Consider the following 8,161-nt stretch of genomic DNA (forward strand, 5'->3'; position numbering starts at 1 on the left):
TGTCAAAGAATTTGCAGCCATCTGTAATACGCTGCATTGGGGCTGGGGAGATCAGAGTCAAGTGCCCATGCCCTGGGACAGCACTGACCGCCTTCACCACCATGTCCTTCATCTCCATGACCACGTCTGGGCTGCATCCCACCCCTGACTGCCCCTTCTCCTGGATCCTGCTCTCAGGACTCAAGTTCAGTCTTTGGCCTTCTGGCCTTTTCTCTCTGCACAAACTGCCCCATAGGGAGGGTACTCTCTTAGTCCATTTGTGTTGCTACAAAGGAATACAGAAGGCTGGGTAATTTACGAAGATAAGAGGTTTATTTGGCTCATGGTTCTGCAGGCTGTAAAAGAAGCATGAAGCCCAGCATCTGCAACTGATGAGGGCCTCGGGCTGCGTCCCCTCATGGCAGAAGGCAAAGGGGAGCCAGCAAGTGCAGAAATCACATGGTGAGAGAGGAAGCGAGACAATAGCAGAGGAGGAGGTGGTGCTAGGTTCTTTCCAACAACCAGCTCTTGAGAGAACTAAGAGAGGAAGAACTCACCACGCACCCAGGGAGGGCATGAATCTGTTCTGAATGGCTACACAAGATTACCCCTTCCAAGGTCACTTCCAGCTCTAGAATGCTTTGGTTCCTCCAGTCACCCAGGCCCAGAGCATTGGACCTAACTCTGTTTCATCCCTGTCACTCACCCTGATTGTTCTAGATTCTCCTCCCATCCAGCATCCCCCTCCATTCCACCGTTCCTTTTTCATCATGTGACTCCCTTGCTCTGAAATCTGTGCCTCTGGACTTGGTTGGCCCTTAGAACAGAATCCTTGGTCTTTTGCTGGTGGTGTGGCACCTTCGTTCCACTGCCTGGTCCTCCTTACCTCTCCAGACCTCTCTCTGCCCACTTCACCCATGACCTCGGAACGCTATTCCAGTGGGGCTCTGAATCCACTCCTGCCCACATCTTACCCATGCCATCGTTCCTGGACAACTCACAGCAAAAGCTGCCTACCCTCCAAGGCTTACCAGCACTTCAGAGTCTATCACAGAGCACATTTTCTCCAGGAAGCTCTCCAACTCTGCTAAGCTCTCCTTCTAAATCCCAGTAGTACTTTTGATTCATAATTCTGCAGGTCGCTATGTTCATTTCATTATTTAACAAAGTTGTGCTTGCATGTCTTTTGCTAACCAAGATGCTACATTTCTGAGAGGTAAGGGCCCATGTCTTGTACTTGGTCCATCTGCCTCACATTACCCAACACAGTGGGTACCCTAGAAATGATGTCTGTTACATTTAATTGTCAGAGACACGTTGTACTTCAGCAGTGACTTCAGGCAGGTGTTATACTGGAGGCTTCCAGATGGCAAGGAGGAAGTAGATGTCAGGCAAATGCCCTGTGTTTTACAAACCTTATCATGTCACCTTCTAATATCCTAGCAGCAAAGCTTATCTTCAGCTTACTGGTGAGAGAAGAAGGCCCAGTAAGGAGTCACAAGCCCAAGGTCACAAACCAGCAGGAGGCAGGGCAGCAAACATACAGCCTTTACATAGTGCTCTGCTACTTAGACCATGAGACTGGGTTCTCCTGGGAGTCATGGTCAGGAGAGGGTCTGCCAGAGAGTCTGGTGGACCCCAAGCCTCCCTAGACAATGTTTGTTTCCTCTTTTTGCTTTCCTCCAAGAGGCCACAAGTATGAGGTGGAGAAGGCCACAGGGACACTGAGGCACAATATCTAGTCCTGGACACAAGATTAAATCTTCTAACATCACTTCTAACTCTAGAATGCTTTGATTCCTCCAGTCACCCAGGTCCAGAATATTGAACCCAACTTCGGTTCATCCGTGTCACTCACCCTGGTACCCTGATTGGCATGTCTGCTCCCACCTATACGTCCTGTCTGGACTTTGTGTTGGCAGCTCCTCCCCTGAGTCAAGGATACTTGGGGTCTGATGTTAGAGCCGCAGAGCAAAGCACCTATAGCCCTGCCAGGCTGCTGCCAAACCTGTCTCCTTTACCCTTGCCCTGCCCTTCAGCCCCAGCCTTTCATAGACTCCTGTTCCCCAGGAAAGAGAGGAGTCCCGTTCATAACTGTGTGGTCTCTGGGATCATGTCTAATCAGTGCCACATCAAGGCATCCTCAGCCAACGCTGGGGAGCATAAGGACAACACCCACCCCCACAGCTCACTGTTCTGTTTGTGGGGTTCACAAGGCTGTTTCTTGTCTGTAAAGATGCTTATGAGGAAATAAGAAAGGTGGAACTCATTCTCCTCCTGGCCAATTCTCTCCTAGCTTCTGACTTCCTAAGAACTTTTTTTTTCTTGAGACAGAAGCTCACTTTATTGCCCAGGCTGGAGTGCAGTGGCTCACTGCAACCTCCACCTCCCAGATTCAAGCAATTCTCATGCCTCAGCCTCCCAAATAGCTTGAATTACAGGTGTGCCCCACCATCCCCAACTAATTTTTGTATTTTTAGTAGAGATGGGGCTTCACCATGTTGGTCAAGCTGGTCTCAAACTCCTGACCTCAGGTGACCCTGCCAGCCTTCACCCAGCAAAGTGCTGGGATTACAGGTGTGAGCCACTGTGCCCAGCCTTAAGAACATCCCAATGATCCCATGAGTTATAGGGCTGAACCAGCACGGCCTTTTCTCTACCCTCTAATATAAGTGTATTAGTCCGTTTTCATCCTGCTGATAAAGATATACTCAAGACTCGGAAGAAAAAGAGGTTTAATTGGCCTTGCAATTCCACATGGCTGGGGAACCCTCAGAATCATGGTGAGAAGTGAACGGCACTTCTTACATGGCAATGGCAACAGAAAAATGGGGAAGTGCAAAAGCAGAAACCCCTGATAAAAACAGGTCTCATAAGACTTATTCACTACCAGGAGAACAGTATGGGGGAAACTGCCCCCACGATTCAAATCCCACCAGGTCCTTCCCACAACATGTGGAAACTATGGGAGTACAATTCAAGATGAAATCTGGGTGGGGACACAGCTAAACCATATCATTCCACTCCTTGCCCCTCCAAATCTCATGTCCTCACATTTCAAAACCAATCATGCCTTCCCCACAGTCCCCCAAAGTCTTAACTTGCTTCAGCATTAACTCAAAAGTCCACAGTCCAAAGTCTCATCTGAGACGAGGCAGGTCCCTTCCGCCTATGAGTCTGTAAAATCAAAAGCAAGCTAGTTACTTCCTAGACACAATGGAGGTATGGGTATTGAGTAAATACAGCCTTTCCAAAACAAAGGGGTTACAGGCCCCAAAGCAAGTCTGAAATCCAGCAGGGCAGTCACAACTTTTTTCTTTTTTTCTTTGTTTTTCTCTTTGTCTTTTTCTTTTTTCTTTATCCTTTTTCTTTTTTCTTATTTTCTTTTTCTTTTTTCTTTTTTTCTTTTTTCTTTTTTCTTTGTTTTCTTTTTTCCTTTTTTTTCTTTTTTTTTTTTTTTTTTTTTCTCCTCATTGTCTGAAACTTCTATAACCTTGCTCTACATGGAGCAGGGCAAGGCCTCAAACCATTTCCAAACTGTTCTGGCAAGCACTATAGGAATGCACAGGGTCACTGCAGACCCAAGCATGCTAGAGGCTTGCTAGGTGATCAAATCTTAAAGCTCCAAAATGATCTCCTTTGACTCCATGTCTCACATCCAGGTCACGCTGAAGCAAGAGGTGGGTTCCCATGATCTTGGACAGCTCTTCCCCTGTGGCTTTGCAGGGTACAGCCTCCCTCCTAGCTGCTTTCATGGGTGGGCATTGAGTCTGTGGTCTGTGGCTTTTCCAGTCACATGGTGTAAGCTGTCAGCGGGTCTACCATTTTGGGGTCTGGAGAACAGTGGCCCACTTCTCACAGCTCCACTAGGCAGTGCCTCAGTATGGACTCTGTGTGGGAGCTCCAACTCCACGTTCCCCTTCTGCACTGCTCTAGCAGAGGCTCTCCATGAGAGCCCCACCTCTGCAGCAAACTTCTGCCTGGACATCCAGGCATTTCCATACATCCTCTGAAATCTAGGTGGAGGTTCCCAAACCTCAGTTTTTGACTTCTGTGCACTTGCAGACTCAACACCATGTGGAAACTGCCAAAGCTTAGGGCTTACACCCTCTGAAACCATGGTCTGAGCTCTACATTGGTCCCTTTCAGCCATGGCTAGAGTGGCTGGGACACAGGGCACCAAGTCCCTAGACGGCACACAGCTAGGAGACTCTGGGTTTGGCCTATGAAACCATTTTTTCCACCTAGGCCTCTGGGCCTGTGATGGGAGGGACTGCTGTGAAGATCCCTGACATGCCCTGGAGACATTTTCCCCATTGTTTTGGGGATTAACATTTGACTCCTCACTACTTATGCAAATTTTTGTAGCTGGCTGAATTTCTTCTCAGAAAGTAGGTTTTTCTTTTCTACTGGATTTTCACGCTGCAAACTTTCCAAACTCTCATGCTCTGTTTCCCTATTAAACCTGAAGGCCTGTAATCCCAGCACTTTGGGAGGCTGAGGGTGTCGGATCACAGCCTACTCATGTTCAAGACAGTAGCCAGCAGCTACATGTGGCTATTTAAACTTTAGTATTTATTTAATTAAAATTTCATTAAATTTGGTGCTAGTGAATACATCAAAATGTACTGGGCTTCCTTTTTCAAATTAAGTGTACATGATTGTAAATGAAAGAGACTAAAGTCCCAGGGTAGGAAAACTAGGAAAAGGGACATGGAGTTCTTACTTGAATGTGCACCTGAGGGTGCTTTGTGTGAATATATTGCACACTACAGCATCTTATTTCTTTTTTTGAGTTGAGTTTCAATAAAATACACTTCTTCACCCTTCTAAAAAAATATATAGTTTCTCAGTTTCACTAGCCACATGTTCAAGCTTTCAGTGTCTATATGTAGCTAAGTGGCTACTGTATTGGACGGAACAAATATAGAACATCTCCATCATGACAGAAAATGTGATTGAGCAGGGCTACTATAATAAATGTGTGTGGGGGGGAGTGTGTGTATATAATGCCACCTTCCATGTATTGAATGATTACTGTGTACCAAGAGCTCTTCTAAAATGTTTATATGAACAGTTTAATTGAGTCCTCATATTTAATTTTCAGTCTCTATCTTACTTGACACAGTATTGAACACCATCTCTCACTCTCTCCTCCGTGAGACAATTTCCTTCTCTTGGCCACCACAACCTCAGATTTGCTGGTTTTCCTCCTTCCCCTCTGGCTTCTCCTTCTCAGTCTCCATGGCTGGCTCCCTCTTTTCTCCCAATCTCTAAACTTCAGAGGGCCCCATGGTCCAGTGCCCAGATTCTTCCCTTTTCTTTCCACACTTACTCATTTGGTGACTTTCTTCAATCCCATAACATTAAATACCATCCATGTCCCAATGGCTCCCAAGGTGGACCTACGTCCTGAATTCTGACCATGTATTCATCTCTGCTCAAGATTTCCAGTTGACATCTAATGGCCATCTCTAATTTGAAACGTCCACAACTGAGCTTCTGATGTTCCCCTCAAACCTGTTCCTCCCATTGGCGGGGAGGCTAGAGGAAACAGGTTTGCTCCAACCCAGTTGATGGCAGCTCTGTTCTTCCAAAAACTTTAGCGTTGTCTCTGACTCCTCTCTTTCTCTCACGCCCCCTATCCAGTTCATAGAGGATCTTAAGGGTTCTCCCTTATATGATGACTACCCCTTCTTCCTACTTCCACCGCTTTCACTTGGTTCACCCCAACATCCTCTTTCGCTTAAATGATGCAGTCACCTCCCAAATCAGTCTCTGTGCTTCCACCTTCGCCCTCTTCAGCCTTATCTCAGACAGTAGCACAGTGATTCTGTTTGTATATAAAGCAGATCTTGCAACTTCCCCACCCAGAACCTGCCTGTGCTCCCATCCGACACAGCATAGAAGCCAAAATTCTTTCTAAGGTCCACAAGCCCTTGCTAGTGCAGGCTCATACCTCTTTAACAACTGTTCCTTCTAGGTTCTCTGTCAGTCATCCTGCTCCACCCAGTCCAAGCCCTTGGCTGTCCTTGAACACTCTGACCTCACAGCCTTTGTATTTGCTGTTCTCCCCACCTGGAATGTGTTTCCATCAGATACTCCCTGACTCTCCCTCTTACTAGGTCTTTATACACATGTGAGCTTAATGTCCCAATTAAATCCTATGTGGCTTCCCTGGTGACACTCTCTAAAATGTCAAGCCTTTCCATGACCTCCACACTTTATATCCGTCTTCCCTGTTTTATTTTTACTCCTTAGTACTTATTACCATGTAACAAACTGTATATTTTATTTATTTATCTTACGTATGGTTGGTCTTCCGGCTAAATTACAAGCTTCATGAAGCAGGAACTGTTCGTATGTTTTGCTCATCCCTATCTCCAGAATTTGCAATAGTACCTGGCACATGGATAGGTTCAGGTTCATGCAACAAAAACCAGTAGTGACATAAACAAGATAGAGACTATTTTTTTTTTAACATACGTGCCATTCAACAGTGGACCTATCTCTTTCTCTTTCACCATCCTGACTGATTTGTACCATCAAAATTGCCTCATGATCTCATTATTAATGCCAGAGCTCCAGCTGTCACACAAACATTCCAGGCAGAAAGAAGAGAGGTGGGGCAAAAGGACATCTACTTTTCAAATGAAGCTATCTCCATTAAAAGTTTTTCTTGTAGTCCAGGCATGGTGGCTCACTCCTGTAATCCCAGCAATTTGGGAGCCAAGGCAGGTAAATCTCTTGAGCCCAGAAGTTCAAGACCAGACTGAGCAACATGGTAAAACCCTATCTCTACAAAAAATTAAAATATTAAGAGGGCATCATGGTGCACACATGTAGTCACACCTACTCAGAGACTGAGATGGGAGTATCGCCTGAGCCCAGAGAGGTTGAGACTGTAGTGAGCCGTGATTGTGCCATTGCACTTCAGCCTGAGTGACCGAGTGAGATGAGATCCTGTCTGAAAACAAACAAACAAAAAAGAACTTTAAGACCTACTCAATAACTTTGAATGACACCTCACCCTCTATCTTTAAGGACAACTGGAAAGTTAGCTAGGTACATTGGAGACTCTGGCAACGTAAAGGTCGATTGTAAGAGGGGAATGAAAGAAGAAAGGAAGAGAAATGGGTAGGCAACTTGGCATGTTTGCTTCAATCCCTGTTTCTCATGTGTTTGTTTGTTTATATTTAAATGTGATTGTAAATCCTTCCAAAGCATACAGCATTTGTTTCCAGCATAATGCAAAAATCATATTTGCTTAGATGTCTAGATTTCCCTTATTCAAACATGTTTTCATACAACTAATTTTTTTCTCAGTTGCCTGCCTTATCAACTTAAAGAGCCTTTAAAGAGATTTGCCCCCCATCTCACTTTTCTAAGCTGATTAGAGACCACTCTAAATGTCACTGTGTGTTTTTGACAGTTTTATCCTGTTTTTTATGTACTTGTGAAATGTTTCCACTAAAAGATAGTGTCATTCAGCATTTAAAAATCTTTTCAGGCTGGGCGCAGTGGCTCACACCTGTAATCCCAACACTTTTTGGGGGCCGAGGTGGGCAAATCACTTGAGGTCAGGAGTTCGAGGTCAGGAGTTCGACACCAGCCTGGCCAACATGGTGAAACCTCATCTCTAATATATATATATATATACATATATATTCGCCCAGCGTGGTCCAGAGCCTCTTATCTCAACTACCTGGTAGGCTGAGGCAGGAGAATCGCTTGAACCTGGGAGGCAGAGGCTGCAGTGAGCCAAGATCGTGCCACTGCTCTCCAGCCTGGGCGACAGAGGAACTCTGTCTCAAAAAAATAAAAATTTTTTAAAAACATGAACATGAGCCTTTTTTTGGCAGGCTTCAAATGAGGGCCTTCATTTAATATGAACACAGTTCATCAAAACATCATAAAACCACTTGAGTCTTGCTGTAACATGGTGATATTTCATTTTGCTTTGTTTTATTATTTTATGGGCATTAACTAACCCCAAAGTACAATTTGTCACCGAAAGTCTGTGGATGATCGAAAAAAGCCATGGTTACCAATGAGACCCAAGTGAGCTCGTTGGACAATGAACAAGCTAATTAGAACTGTTTATCCACATGAGAGCTTTCATCAGATCACTGAGTTAACCTTTATTTTACTCAACACTGAGCAGGGCCTGAGTTTGTGGAGA

At 45.2% G+C, this 8,161-nt stretch overlaps 1 non-coding gene across 1 annotated transcript; it reads right to left on the bottom strand.

The window, feature by feature from the left end:
• Positions 1-3,450: 3,450 nt before the first annotated feature.
• Positions 3,451-3,583, bottom strand: LOC116565083. Its single transcript, XR_004275243.1, has one exon. It is a non-coding gene; the product is annotated as a small nucleolar RNA SNORA9 (small nucleolar RNA).
• Positions 3,584-8,161: the final 4,578 nt, after the last annotated feature.

This window comes from Sapajus apella, unplaced genomic scaffold (assembly GCF_009761245.1).
Source record: "Sapajus apella isolate SASKATOON/1434 unplaced genomic scaffold, GSC_monkey_1.0 scaffold38, whole genome shotgun sequence".
In the NCBI taxonomy this organism is placed as follows: Eukaryota; Metazoa; Chordata; class Mammalia; order Primates; family Cebidae; genus Sapajus; species Sapajus apella.